The sequence below is a fragment of the Drosophila arizonae genome, chromosome 2 (assembly GCF_054131065.1).
Source record: "Drosophila arizonae isolate 15081-1271.41 chromosome 2, UAZ_ARI_1.0, whole genome shotgun sequence".
NCBI lineage: Eukaryota > Metazoa > Arthropoda > Insecta > Diptera > Drosophilidae > Drosophila > Drosophila arizonae.
Window position 1 is genome coordinate 11,188,713 of NC_142922.1, and position 16,198 is coordinate 11,204,910.

Sequence of the window (16,198 nt, forward strand, 5' to 3'; positions counted from 1 at the left end):
GGAATATTAGGCAATTTACATAAAATTGCTGAAATGCTTTCTATATTCAACTCCGTATTAAAGTACTAATACTTATATATGTATGTATATATGAAATTAAAGGGTATTAAGCAGTATTACATCAAAAGATGTTGCATACGATAATGAGTTCTATAGCTATAATAAGGAATCTAGAAATGAGCAAAATATTGAGCTATTATTTAAAATGAATAACAACATTTGTGTGTAAGTACATAAATATATGTATGAATATATAAATATATGTATATATATTTCCCATCGGGAATATAAGTAATTTGTAATTTGTTGCAGCAGCATCCTCACTTGCTGTAATGGGCTTTGGTGAAATGATTCTAGGTTGATGGCAGACGGCGCCCCCATTTGAGGGGAGGGTGGTGGAGGAATCTGAAACGTTTAATTGCAAATGCAAATCTCTGCACAACTTGTGTTAATAGTGGGTATATAAATGTGCATGTAATTGTATCTGCTCTGGTGTATCTGTGCAACAATTGATGCAGCAGTTGTTGTTGGACGTTTTAACAATTTATTGTGCACTTATGTTGCTGTTGCTGTTGTTGCTGTTGTTGTTTCTATCGTTGCTATCGTTGCTGTTGCCGTTGTTGTTAACTGGCACTGAGCGCGTCGAATGCTGTTGCTGTTGTTGTTGTTTTTTATTTTAACGCCCTCTGGCTGCGGCGCGGCGTGTTAAATTGCAAAAATAAATTGCAAATTGTGCGCTACGAATAAATAGCAATAAAAATGCATAAAATGCTTTCGGTTATGCACAACAAACGATTGCAAGTTCAAATAACCAGAAAGATACAAATGGTACTTGTACGTGTGCAAGTGTGTGAGTGTCTGTGTGTATGTGTGTATGTATGTGTGTGTCGCATTCAGTTTATTGTTCAATTATGTGAGGCGTTGCATTTCACACACGCTCTAAGTAATTAAATCAATTTCATTGTAATATGCATATATATTTTATTTAACAATTGCAACGTATTTCGCTTTAATTCAGCTTATCAGCTTAAATTGTTAAAATTGTTAGCCAATAATCTGCTTAAGCAATGGATTCGTCAGCCATAAGGCAATGGCAGCCATCCAGGCAAACGTCAACAATGGCTCGCTTTCATTTGTGATGGCAAAGTTAACTTGGTCTATTTAAAAGCCTTCTGAACAAATTAGACTACCTTTTACGTGGACGGCTTTTACCTTGCTTGGCAAATATTTTTATTTTATTTAATATTTTTATTTATTTTTGTCGTCTATGCTGAACAGTTTTTTTTTTTGTTTTTTTTTTTTTTTTTCTCTTTTTTTCTATGGATGCAGTCAAGTGCTTGAGCATTTTATTTAAGCGCATGAATAGATTTAATGGTTTTTCTTTTCCTTATTTCCTTTTCTATATATTTGTTTCTCCCTTTTATAGCCTGCTTTTTTTTGTGCGCCAAAAAAAAGCCAGATTTTCAATTCATTTTATAAAATGGCTGAAAATTGTAGAGAAATTATGAAAATTGCCAGCGCACCCTGGTTGGGATGAGCGGGGAGAATAATTTGAATGCTTTTTGGCTGCTTTTATAATTTCAGTTTTGGCTTTTTTCTACTCTTTTGCCAACTTTTGTTTTTTGCTTTTTGGCTTTTTGTTATTTTTTGGTTGCTTTGGTTAACATTGCTCATATGTAAAGTGAATTGTCTGAGCGGGCGGCCGTGTGTGTCTGCTTGTTGGATTATGGCAGATTTTTAGTAGGGCGACATTCCCTTTGCAGGGCATATGGGTTTTGCAAAAGAGATTTTTAAATGATATATGCTCTTAGCTTTGAGCAATTTATTTTATAAATTTTAATCCATTATTTTAAATGTAAAGTGTGAACTCTGAAAAATTTAATTTTTTATATAATCTTCTTTTACTTAAATAAAATTTTAGTTTATTATTATTATTATTATTATTTTTTTTTAAAAGCGAACTGCTGCTTCGACTTGGCTTTGCCTCAGCATCTGCTTCTTCTGCTTTTATTTTTGTTAATATCATTTTTCGTACTCACACACATACATATTTATATTGAATGGCTTTTTGGTAATGGCGGTGCTGCCCGGGCGGGGTCCGGGCTTTTGCTGTTTAGCCTGCAGTAATTTCTTAATTAGCTTGCAAACACAATGTGCTTATATACCACACACACATATATCTATGCGAGTGTGTGTGAGTGTGGTATGTGTGTGTGGGTGAACTTTTTGTTACTTTTTTTGGCTGTTGCTTTTCGCGCATATACACACATACATACACATACATACATACACATTTAAATCTCCGCAGTCCACCCACAGCTCACTCAGCTGGCAGCCAAACGGCGAGGTACTTATTTTAATTGCAGCCTTTTTGGGCATGAAGTGCAGCAGCTTAGCGCAAAGTTGGCTATTGTTTTGGCAGCCAGTATATATGTTTGTATATAGTAAGTATATATCTATATTTATACATATATGTGTCTGCTATATAAGCAAGTCCTATGGGACAGCTAGTGCCTTAATGCCTTGTATTGCTCTTCGCTCATCTTGTTGAATATTAAATCTAATCAAAGGGAGTTTCTTAAACAGAGCTTAAATAGTTTCCTTTTCAATTTCAATATTCGTCTGTCACATAAATCTTAATGTGCTTTTTTTTTAATACAACTATAATACTATTCTACTATATTTTTACTACATTTCTACTACTATCTTTTTCTATATATATTTCTACTGCGTACTATATTGATTTTCTTCCTTTTATACCTGTACTATTAAACCTCTTGTATATCTTGTTCCAATTGTTAAATATCATTTTATATCACATTTTCAAAATGTTATTTATTTTTTTTTTTTTATAATTATTTGGTGAATATGCATGAAAGATCCATGAGCTGAGCTGATGTCTATCAGTTTATCTGTCTGTCGTAAAGTGTTGGGGATCTAGCCATATGGATCTAATCATCTATCCGTCTGTATGTCTGTCCAAAATAGTAGAAATATGAGCTCTTCGCTGGGCTCAGGAATATCCTAGTCAAGCAGTCTGAACACGAGCACTCTAACTTTTCTTTTTCGCTTAATTTTAACCTAGCTAATAATAATAAACCTATAATGAAAAATTATTGATAACCTTTTCTGTTTTTTATCATTTTAATTATACACATATAAGTCGATAAGCACACTTATATATCGAAAATTATATATACGTATATAAATTCAGAAAGCAACAATATTAATCCAGTCAGATTCACTGGGGCCACACGAAGTGCGAGATTTCCGGCTAACTGTCGTAGCTGGCCAAAATGTCACATCCGATAAAAAGCAGTGAGTGTCCATTTATTGCTTGACAGTTGCGCCGTGGACTATTATGTTTATCTATTTTGGCTGACAGTTCAATTAAGTACAATGGCCACGCCAGTTAAATGCCGCTGTTTTAAGCAGCGCTTGTTATTTCTGTTTCCTGTTTTTTTTCGTCTCTGTTTTTTGCCAGTGTGTGCAATTTTATTCGTGCGGTTGTCGAGTGTCTGAGTGGCCATTATGACTGTCTCCCTTTGTATTTTATTATCCATTTAGCACATTTATTTTTATTTCACAACTCGCATCTGACTGCTCGCACATTATCCTTGTCATCATTATGTGTGTGTGTGTGTGTGCCTGGTCAGCCTGGCCTGTTAATGTTGCCAATTTTTAGCCGTGCTCCCTTTTATGAGGGCCTCTTTGTGTACTTTATTTTTTAGCCAGTGCGGTTGGCGCTTCGTTTATGGACTTTATATTAGTGCGTAGAGCGCGAATTACCATCGGGAGCTAGATGGTGTATATATGTAGGTGTCAAGATATTAATAAAACGTCCTCTTCATTCAAATGCCAAAACAGAAGTGAGTCTTTATTTCTAAGTTTTTTGGTTTCTTTGTTTCGTATCTTCTTACAAAGAGTACAATGCTTATGTGTAGGTATTTTATAATTGTGTGTGTGTTTGAGTGTTTTTGTGTGTGCTTATGTGTGTACAAAGAATTATTGAATATGTGTTTGTGTGTGTTTGAGTGTTTTTGTGTGTGCTTATGTGTGTACAAAGAATTATTGAATATGTGTTTGTGTGTGTTGTTGGGTTGGTAACTCCTCCCTCCCCAAAATGAAGCAAATGATTAAAAACAGGGTGTCCAGGTGGATACCACTGATTTGTTATGTGGATTGAGCATACTCAAAGGATGTGAGACCAACACAACACAAAAATAAAGATAAAGTATAATATAAAATGTCATCTTTTGTTTATACTATGCTTAAGTACTATGAATAGTATACATTAAAATTAAAAATTATACTGCCTATTATTATGTTGTTCGCCTTATTTTAGATTTATGTATTTTTTGTGGGTGTGTAGTGATAATTGTGTTGCCATTATCTTGTAAAACTTTATGTTTGGAGAATCTTGGTGTTAGCTTATTTCTACGATTCTCCCTTCTAAATATGGTATCATTATTGGATACAAGTGTTGCAGATTTTCTAGCAACATTAAGTTTATCCAAATTGTGTTTGGTATTTTTATGTAACATTTCTTTTACCTCTTGGTATAATTTTGATCGGAAGAAATTTAATTTTTGCAAATATTCGTGATTATTGTCGTATTTAATAGTTTGTTCAAAAATATGAGTGCGTCCAGTGAAAAGTTCGAAAGGTGTGAGTTTTGTAGATGAATGTATAGCATTATTGTAGGTGAGAAGTGTTTCAGAAAGAGTTTCTTCGTGTTTATTTGTCTGCTTGTATTTTTTTTTTAGTTCGGTGATTATTCTATAAATTTCGGTAAGTGTTGAATGTAGTCGTTCTACCGGGGAGTTGCTGGATGACTGTTGGAAGGATGTTACATGGCATTGGATGTCATATTGATTGCAAAAGTCTTTAAATATACTGCCGGAAAACTCTGCACCTTGGTCATAGATTAGTTTTTTAGGTATTCCAAAAAGACTAAAAAAATGTTTCATGGAAGTAACGACGTTTATGCAGGTCCTGTTGGGTATAGGGTAGGCACATGCGAATTTTGAAAACTTATCTATTAGTGTAAGGTTATAGTTTTTGTTTATCGTGTATATATCTATATGAATTATTTCCATTGGTTTGCAAGGAGTTTGTGGTACTTGAAAAGGTGGTTTTTGTGGCTGTCTATCATATTTAAGTGTGAGGCAAATTTCACAACTCTTTATTATCTGTGCTATTTTACTTTTCATATATGGAAAGTAAACTTTTCTTTTAAGATGCATTAGTGTTTCATCAATACCTCGGTGATTGTTATTATTGTGATAATCATTGACAATTTTTTCTTGGTCAGTAGTATTAGTAATATCATTTAGGAAAGTTGTACACCTAAACAATTTGAAAAGTTTATTGTGAGAAAACTCTTTAGAAAACACATCTTGCACTATCTTAAAAATGTTGTCTGATGTGTAAATTGTGCATATCCTGTTTGGTTTTAATGTTTTCTTTAAGATGTCCAGTACAATATCTGTGGTAAAGCTGGGTTCGGTGATTGTTTGCCTTAATTTATTTTTAAAGGGAGTAGAAACCTTACAAGAAGCAGGAATGCCCTCAGTTAAAACAATCTGCAAGTTAAAGTCGTTAAGTGGTTTTTCAATAGTTGGGATGTTGGTTGAAAGGTTATTAGAAATTTCTGCGTCTATATGGTTTACGCTAATGTCTGTTTCGGAACGGATACGACTAAGTGCATCTGCAACCACGTTTTGAGAGCCTTTTTTGTATTGAAATTCAAACTCGTATTCCAATAACTGCAATTTCCAACGGGCAACTTTATCGTTGGTGGAAAATGGCCCTGTGTTCCATGTTAATGGCTTATGATCCGAGACTAAGATAAATTTTTTTCCGAATAAGTAAGGCCTAAAGTGTTTTACTGCCCAGTAAACTGCAAGCATTTCTTTTTCTGTCGTAGAATAACGTGTTTCTTCATCAGATAATGTACGACTCGCATAAGAAATAGGTTTGTCATTTCCAGCTAATTTTTGTGATAAAACAGCGCCAATGGCATAATTGCTTGCATCAGTGGTTAATATAAAAGGTTTGTTGAAATTTGGGTAAACCAATATTGGATTGTTGCAAAGTAATGTCTTACAAAACTCAAAGGCTTTACAGTATTCTTCATCAATGGTTACCGCTTTTGTGCCTTTTAATTGCTGTGTTAGGGGCTTTGTTATGCGTGCAAAGTCCCTAATGAATTTTCGATAATACCCAAGGAGCCCTAGAAATGATTTAATTTGTTTCCTGGTTTTTGGGATGGGGAACTCCTGAATGGCTTTTATTTTGTTGGGATTAGGTTTAACACCATCTTGAGTCACTATGTGGCCTAGGAAATTAACCTCTTTTCGAAGGAAGTCAGATTTTGCAATTTGTAATTTAAAGTTAGCGGATCTGAGCCTATCAAAAACTTGTTTAATGTCAGTCAGATGTTTTTGCAGAGATGTCGAAAAAATTATAATATCGTCCAAGTAAACCAGACAGATGGAACCTACAAGATCTCTAAGGATATGGTCCATTACTCTTTGAAACGTTGCAGGAGCGTTCTTCAACCCGAACGGCATACGGACGAACTCAAAGTGACCACTTTCTACTGTAAAGGCTGTTTTATATCTGTCCGCTTGGTTCATTTCAATCTGGTGAAATCCACTGGCTAAATCGAGCGTTGAGAAATAGGTGGATTTACCGAGTTGATCTAGAATATCGTTTATATTCGGAATGGGGTAGCGGTCTGAAGTTGTTTTTTCGTTGAGTTTACGATAATCTAAAACTAGCCTCCATTTTCGTTTTTCATTTGGGCCTGTTTTTTTTGGAACTACCCAAACTGGGGCACTCCAAGGTGAATAGCTGGTTGTAATTATATTTTGTTTCAGCATTGACTCTATTTGGTTTTTTACTTCCTCTTTTAAGGCGAAAGGATAGCGATAGGATTTGACAAAGATTGGCGTATTATCAGTTGTGTGTATATAGTGTTTAATGTCATTGGTGAACGTTAACTTTTGACTATCGTCATAGAAAATGTCTATGTATTTACTACAAAGTTGTGTTAGCGCGATTTTCTCTTCGGAGTTAAGGTGGTCGGTTCTTAATGTGGTGATTGGTTTGTGGATATGTTGAGGATTTTGATTATCTGAGGCTATATTGTATATTTCAACAAATTGATTTTGATTATAGGGGGTGGTTTTTAATGGCTGTTCCAAATATAGTGGCTGATCTTCGTGGGACTTGTTTGTAATTAACATATTGCTATATCCGTTAGCTGATTTGTATAGTCCTTCTGATATATTCAAGTGTTTGTTATAAATTGTTTCTTGACTGTAAAAATCACCTTGCTTCAACTGGACTGGAAGATTTATTAAGACTTTTGATAGAGCGGGTATAACATGTACTTCGGTTACTGGATTGTCTTGTATACAAATTTTTAAACATGATTTTGGAGTTTCAAGACAAAAACAGGCTAGATTAATATTGGCTTTTAATTTTCTTAGAATATCCATTCCAAACAGGCCTTTAAAATGTGGATGAAAGTCGAAAAGAAGAAACTCCAAAATCATTTCTTCTTTAAACTCTGTAAGCGATTGAATAATGGTTTTTTCTCTAATGACATGTTGATTTAAGACAGTCTGGATAGTTACAGGATTATTGAGAGTTTTGCGATCGACATTGGAAACTAAAGTTGGGCTTATAAATGAATTTGTGGAACCTGTATCTATTAAAAATTTGATGGGTTGGTTTGTGATGGAATTAATCCATATGAATGGTAGTGTTGAGCCATGTGTTCTTTTTGTTAAGTACCCTGTTGAGTCTTGGAGGCAGTTTTGAAAAAATTTTCTGCGTCGTTGATATTGCAAAGTTCAGTTGATGATTGTTGTTCATTAATATTATGTAATTGATTGTTGGGGGTGATTGTTGAGTTGAAAGGATTTAGAGTTGAATTTCTATTATTATTGTGATAGTTAGGCTGAGTGATGGCTGCAGAATTTCTATATGAATTGCTTCTATTGTTATACTGTGGGTTATTGTTAGGATGATTTTTTATATTTTGGGGGCGTGAATATGGTGTTATTTGTGCTCTAATTTTCTGAGTGTTATTTGGTTTTTGAGAATAGAAGGTCTTTTCTATACGGCAATATTCGTAGGCTTCGTTAATATCTTGCGGATTTTTTGATTTTACTGAAGTTTTAAGAGGTTCTCGCAAGTGGATTAAAAATGTATTCAAGCAAATTTCGTCATAGAGTTTAGCTTTGTCGGTCGAGTATTGATTTGCGTTTCGTAATTTGTCTGTTAATTGAGATCTTATTTTCAAAATACCATAAAAAAGTTGACCTAAAGATAAGTTATCAGAAATGTTTTGCAAATCGTGAATAAGCATAGCTTCACTTTTTTTGTTACCATAATGTTGAATCAGATTAGCCTTAATGTCATTCCAGATGAGTCCAGTGTCGCACAGTTTTAACGCGTCATTAGCTCTTCCTATGACTTTATTCCTGATAGCTCTTAGTAGAAGGGAGCTGTACGGTGTCTGGTCGATTCCTTGCATAGATGTGATCACTTCTTCCACATTAACGATGAAGTCTTGCAGTTGATTAGGGGTTCCGTCAAAGGTAGGTACTTCCTTGATGAAAGCGAGGATGTCGGTTGGGGTTAAAGTTGTTGGAGTGTTATCCATGCTAATTGTTGAAGGTGTACCGTTTGAAGTCGATATAGTAGACGGAAGTGATACCGAGGCGTTGCCGGAGTCCATTGAGTTTTCGTTGGGAGGATAAACTGTGTTTTCGCTTATTTTTATGATTTGCCTGGTAGATGTTCTTGGCCGAAGTGTATATCGCTTTGACATTCCTTAATAAAATGCTATTGCTTGTGGTATTGACACCAGTTTTACGAATGCTGCGTTGGTATAAAAGTTGTTGCGCCAGAATTCATCGGATCTAATTCACCGTAGGGGAAAACAACGTAAGAATGAAAATGATATATACTATGAAAATTTGCGTATGTGTTTTACCAAAGCCGATCAGTTAAGTCGTATAATTATCAACGTTTGATTTTATAGACTTTTCTGTTCACATGAGCGATTACGACTATTTATCACTGCACTATGAGATTATTTGTAAGCTGTATGTCTTTTCTGTTTGAGCTCTGTGTCGCAACTGATCTTGTAGTTTTGCGAGTTGCTCATTGAATAGTGTCTTTCACTACAAACTACATATTTTGTAGCGTAGTTGTGCGAATGTGTGACGCCAGGCATATTTCGTTTCGCCGAAATAAGCGACGGTGGCGGCGTCGAAAGACAGATTAGTGGCGCCATATATTGTATGTTGCATAGATTTGTTATTGTCGGCCGAAATTTCTTGAGTTTTGAGCGTTGTAATTCTGTCGCGTGTCTAGTGGCGCCGGACATCAGAGCCTCTTTAGTGTTGAGAGTGACGACCGAAATTCAAGATTCCGTTAGGTCGGCGGCGAAACGCAGAATTGTGGCGTTGCTGCTTTTTATTTATTTTTCATAGCGTGTCTTAAAATTTCATGTAGTTGTGAAATAATAGACGATTTTCTAGTTACGTATGTCTGCATATATGTACTGCATGTACAAATTCACAAATACATTACTATGTTGTTTAATCATGCTGTGGCAGTAGTGATTATCAGTGATTGATTCCACCCCACCACATCATGAGTTTGTGAATGAATGTTTGTTGTGTATGAAGTACGATGATCAGCGTTTGATTTCATACATATATCACACCACAAGATGTTCATATGCATACATATCCACATATGTATATATTTTTAATGAATAATGTTGCGATAACAGCAATTATCAACGATTGATTCTGCCCAATCGCAACACATTTGTTATTTAAAATTAGGTACATGTGTACATGTTTATACATAGACTGCAATATATATGTATATATATATATATATATATATATATATATATTTTTTTTTTTTTTTTTTTTTTTTTTTTGTGGTAACGATTATCAGCGATTGATTCCGTTCCATTTAGCAATGCATCTTATACACAGTTACTCCACTTTAGTGAACTTCACAAAAATAATGATACTTAGCATGATTATAAGTAGATCCATTCCTTAACCGGCTGCGCCAATTACCATCGGGAGCTAGATGGTGTATATATGTAGGTGTCAAGATATTAATAAAACGTCCTCTTCATTCAAATGCCAAAACAGAAGTGAGTCTTTATTTCTAAGTTTTTTGGTTTCTTTGTTTCGTATCTTCTTACAAAGAGTACAATGCTTATGTGTAGGTATTTTATAATTGTGTGTGTGTTTGAGTGTTTTTGTGTGTGCTTATGTGTGTACAAAGAATTATTGAATATGTGTTTGTGTGTGTTTGAGTGTTTTTGTGTGTGCTTATGTGTGTACAAAGAATTATTGAATATGTGTTTGTGTGTGTTGTTGGGTTGGTAACTCGCGTGCCCTTTTTTTTTGCTGGTACTGGTGCACAGGGTGGATTGGAGGGGTGGGTAAGCCTATAAGCGTATGGGTGTATCTGTATCTGTGTGTGTGTGTGTGCATGGGCAATTGCAATTGTGTCAGTTGCTTTTGTTGTTATTGTCTGTAATAGACTCATCAGCGCTGCGTTGTGGCTTGTCCATTTCGTTTTTTATTGTTGTTTTGTTGCTGTGTTTGAGGTGCATTAATCAAGTTGCATTTGTTCTCTGCCTGCTCCGTCTCTGTGCCCCTGTCTGCCGTCCACTATGGTCCACTTTTTATGACTCTATCAGTAGTTATTTTCAACCTTATGGTCTGTTGTTTTTCGTGTTTGATGCAACTATTTGGCTAGCTTTATACATCTATAAATGTTTTTATACATGATATAAATGTGTGGTTATACCGTGATATTTGTGAATTGTTCTAATGAGACATTGATTGAAATTTTCCGCAATTCTTTTACTTGAATGCTGAAATTTCACCATTCTATTCTATTATTAAATAAGTTTATCATACTAGTCTGAAAATTGCTATATTCATTTTTTTCTCTATATTACGTAACTTCTGTTTCTTTTTGCATTTAATGTTGGAATCATTGCCTCGATTTGTAAATATATTTTTATTTTTGCCAGATTCTTCTTTCATTCTTCAGACAATACTCGTATGTATTATATATAATTCAATTATTTATATTTCTATTTATATATTCTTATTCAACTATTTTAAATGGATTAAGATGCAGTTAATCTATATAAATTAATATTTGTACCAAATAGGTATTTATTGCTTACAGAGAGAATTAAATATTACCGTCTATTTAGTTCTCCTTGTAAGTCATAAATACAATAAATTATAAGATTTATAAATATATAAATGTAGAGCAGATTGGTAGTTCTATATAATTTTGCATATACTCTATGAAATGTATATTAAATAAACAGTTATCTGTTATCATTGCACTGTAAACAAGTTTCCGAATTATTTTCCTGCAAATAATAGTAAAAGAGAATGTTAAAGGTTCAGACTTTAATCTCCATTTAAAAGATAGGTTATATGACTCCATTGGATTCACAATATGAGTCTAAGCTATTTAACATGCTCGTCTAATTACAACTTCAAAACACAGAGAGGCACTCAGACTACGCGCAATGCAGCCTGCCAGAAGCCTGCACTGCAATGCCGTAATCAAATTCCAACTAATTACGGGCCATATTGTCGTAAATTAATGCAATAACACAAACAATGCGCAAACACCGAACTCGAATTACACAATGCACATTTGTCACCAGGAAAACACACACACACACACGCACACACACACACATACACACAAACTTACACTTGCAGAGCCTAATGCACAATTGCACTTAACATCAAGCGAATTTGCACAAATGGAGGTTAAGGACTGTGAATTGAAGATCAAGTCGACGGCTAATTAAATCTAGAAACTGCTCAAATTTCGCAGGCGATCAACGCCAGAGCCGGAGCGAGGGCTGACAGCAAGGACTCGGAGCATTTCCTGTTTGTGAGGCGTCAATTGTCACACGGACTGCCGCTGAAAATTCGAATCCAATTGAATGACAATAAAAATGCACTCGGCTGTTAGCTCTTGGCTGTCGCCAGTTGGGAGTGGGGCGTTAACGATCGTGTAGCAGGAGTCCTTGCTGCAAATGTGTTATTTGATGCGCGGCATTGTTTGCCGACGCGTTGTGTATTCCTACAAATTACGGAGCCAGCGGGTTCGCATAGGCCCTGGCATTACTCTGTTGCGGGTAAAACAGGAAGTCAACAATGTTAAGCAACGAGTTATGCTGCCACTGCCGCTGCCGCATTCGCTGTCGCTTCCACCGCCGCTGCCAGGACGTGCACAGGATACACTGTGCAAGCTGTTGTAAAACGCTTAGCCCGCGTCTACTGCGCAACATTTTCTCAAATCGGCAGAGAGCCTGACACCACCCCGCCCCACCTAGCGCGCTGTTGTTGTGTAGTCGTCATGTAATTTAATGTCATTTAGCCTGCGGCCAAATAAACCAACGATAGAGAAGACCCCTTTGTGCCTCGGCCAGGCTCCTGAATGTCCTCTACACAGCGCTAGCTCAGCATGCAATACGCTGTTGTTATTGTTTTCCTTGTTATTGTTATCGTTGTTGTTGTTGTTGTTGTTGTTGGTCCTCGCTGACTGTCCTTATAAAGGCCGGATAAGAGAGTAACCACCAGTTACATAAGGTGCGCACTTTGATTTGTCACTGAGCTCAAATTAAAGTTAATTTGTGGGAATCATTTTGCTGCAAGAGCTGTTTGCAAGCAACTAAAACAAACTGAACTGGTTGACCACTGAATCTAACTAAGCCCTGGTAAAATAACTGAAGAAAGGAAATACCACTCTCCGTTCACTTTTTACGAATTGCATATTAGTACACTCACAGTCAACTTTTACTCATTCTCTAACACACAACTTTATGATTATAAGTGTGTGAATGAGATATGAAATTAAACAATAATATTCCAATAAAAATAGATCAGGACTTTCGAAGAAATTCATATTACATTTTAGATATCTACCCACCGACTCTAATTTAAATTGAATGCAGTCAGCTTATACAATCATTTCTGTTATATGTAAGCAATTAAAAAGCCATAGTATATGATACTATATTCAAAAAAAAAGTAATTAACTCTCATATATCGTAATTATATGAGGTTAAATAGCTTTTATGCAGACATTCACTGAGGGGCAGGCAAACAGATCTTGACTACTCTGGTGACTCCTGTTAATTGTGATTCCTAATACAACATGAGGTGCTGCAATAGAAATTACTGCTAATAAAAAAATATCCCAAATCTATAGAATAACAATTCAAATACTTTAAATTTAACTATCTAATATATTTAAATGTACGACTGCAAATATAGGTTAATATAAAAAAAATCAAATACATATTTCGTAAAAAAAAAAAATTATTGCGAAATGAATAACACTTTTATATTTTTTTATATTTATTGCTTCAATTGAAAGAAAATTTTAATTGCTGGACCCATTGAAAATAGGATATCAGGATATAATAATTTTAGTAAAATGTATAGAACATACAGAAGAAACCGTGGCCTATTCCATACAGGATTTATGTTCTTAATCAGTCTGTCGTCCCCCTATTTATCGGCAAGTAGTGAGACCTGAATTTTTCATTCTTTTAAAGCCTTCATTTTAAAAATAATTTAATTTATTTGAATGCTGTCGACTAAAAACCATAACGAAATTCTTTTATTAAATTCTATGTCGCACCTCTTTGAAGTCAGAGGCTTCAATCTTATACTTAGTTTTATGCATTCATTGATCAATGTTTATTTTACTTATATACTTATATACTTATATATATATATATAGTTAAAATAATAACTGTTTCATCGTAATCAGTTCCAAAACACAGAAGTTATTAAACAAAACGTTTAGATACTGACCAAATCTACGTTTTAGCAGCGCCAAAGGAAGATCGTTCGGGATTCAGCTCAGTTATCTTCACCGTTCGACAGTTGATAAGCTAACCAAAAATGAAATATTAATCCACTCGATTTTAGTGATCCACAATTTCCATTACGTTTGATGCTACCACGCCCATCTGCAAAGCAGAGCTTGCAGCCTTGACAACCGCTGAAAAGGCTTCATTAAAACGTTATCCAATGCTCAACTATTCCCTTTGCTGCCGCAAGTGCTGGGCAGCAGCTGAGACTCAGTTGGGTGTCATGTGAACAGAATCATTTTAATTGCAAAAAAATTGAACAAAGTTCTGCTGCACGGCAGTCGCCTGATTGCATTTTACTTGTTACATTCTTCCGTTGCTGCTGCTGTTGTTGTTGTTGTGTGCTGGTTGTTCGTTGTTGTTTGTTTGTTAGGGCTGGCAACTCTGGTGTGCTGGTTGACAGCAAGTGGGTATCATAGCAGCGCGGCAAGGGCAACCCCATGGTGCAGGCACAAACTTTATTTGTGCAAAACTGCCGCAAGCGCACATTTCATTAAACGCCCAGTGAAAACATTGAATGGAATCGCAAATGAATAAATGACACATACCCGTTCAATGGGCAAGGGTCCCAGGTATGGTGTGAAAATTACAGGTTATGCGACATGCCGAACAATTTTCGAGAATTGACTTCTGTAAGGGTTAGGCGCACGAGGTTAAGGGTAGCTGTTAAACGGCAAGTTAAATGAATTGCATGCGGTGTGTAATTTACTCTTGCAGAAAAGCGCTGCAAGCCGGGAGCTCTGGCTCTCTCGATCGGACTCGGGCCTCGCTAAGCTGTCGGCTTCCTCGCTAGCCTCTACATCTCCATATCATCAAATCATAAATGTTAACAAACGCGTCCAAGTGTGAAATTGAAATGCAAAAATATCTGAAATCGTTTGCTGCTTTCATTTTAACTGACAGATTTTGCCACACTTTTTTTTGCTGACAGTCAAGGAGCAAATATGATTGGATTATTCCCAGGGGCCATTTGAAAGCTAATATAATTTATTATGATAAGTATTCAAAACACAGGCCGTGTCTTATCCAAAATGTCTATCAAGCACAACAAAGACACTGTCAACACTTTTTCGCACTGTGCGCATTTATCTAGACGTAAAAATCTTTTCTTGCGGTTTAAAATTACCTATTTTCGAAAGCATAAATTGGCATTTAAGCGATTGTAGATGCCGCATCGACTCCCCAAGCGCAGCCCGAGCGCGAGCCCGAGCCCGAAGAGCAACCCACTTATCATATTAAACTATATATACACCCAACCCACGTCGACCATTTAGCAAATCTTTACTTCAACAACGACAGGAATAGCAACAGCCAACATCAACCCCCCCGCCTCGAAGGGCTGAAGGGCGCGGCTCGGTTGGGCTGGGTGGGTTGTGTGCTGGCACATACAACCCAATTACGACTTCTGCCGGAGCAGCAGCAGCAGCAGCAGCAACCAAGTCAGTCAAAACAAAATCAAGATAAAAGCGAAATTCAATCTGTCAAAAATAGATTACAGACCAATTATGTGCTCTTTAAGAGAACCCCACATAGTACAACGCTGTTCGAGAGTAGGGTTGCTTTTTATTTTCGTTCCTTCGTTCCTTTTTTTTTTTTTTCAACCATCCATCCATCTATGTACGACCATCAGGCTGAATTTTGCGCCCTGGCTCGCCAGTTGTTTGTTGTTTTAGGGTCTGCGGCGTGTAATTGTGCCCGCTGTGCGCGGGGCGAGGTCGATGCGGCCTCTGCACCCCGCGGGGATTGCCCGATCGGACCGGGCTGAGTAGTCATTGAGTTGAGTTTATTTAATCGACACCAGACAGGATATGCGCCAGCTAGTTGACATTTAATGGCAGCAGCACAAGTTTGTCGCATCTTTGTTAATTGGAAATGACAAGTTGTTAAGAATTTGGCTTTTAGTGTCTCCCCTTCCATATTTGCTATTTGGCCAATATTGTGACTAATCTATGCTGCATGCATGCATCAAGGCATTATCTGATAATTCCATTCTTCGCATTTTCCAGCTATCAGTCAGGCAGAGTAAAAATTGTGTGTTTAAAAGTTAAGCAAATATGCACAAAGCAAAGTAATCTACGAGATATTCATATGAGCATGCTTTGAATGATATGAACATGAACATAAAACAATCTGCACACACACACACACACAGGCAGAACTTTATATCAGCTGGGTTCACTGTGAGTGAGTGCGGATTGTAGTTAGAACAAGCTTTCA

The 16,198-nt window shown here is 36.1% G+C and overlaps 1 long non-coding RNA gene across 2 annotated transcripts; it reads right to left on the reverse strand.

Moving 5' to 3' along the window:
* Window positions 1–3,846: 3,846 nt before the first annotated feature.
* On the reverse strand, window positions 3,847–10,520 carry LOC149270298 (uncharacterized). 2 transcript variants are annotated; one of them, XR_016269542.1, is made up of 2 exons: window positions 10,122–10,520; window positions 3,847–8,939 (listed from the first exon to the last, which is right to left on the reverse strand). It is a non-coding gene; the product is annotated as an uncharacterized LOC149270298 (long non-coding RNA). The 2 variants fall into 2 exon arrangements; XR_016269541.1 differs by having other exon boundaries at window positions 9,014–10,520.
* Window positions 10,521–16,198: the final 5,678 nt, after the last annotated feature.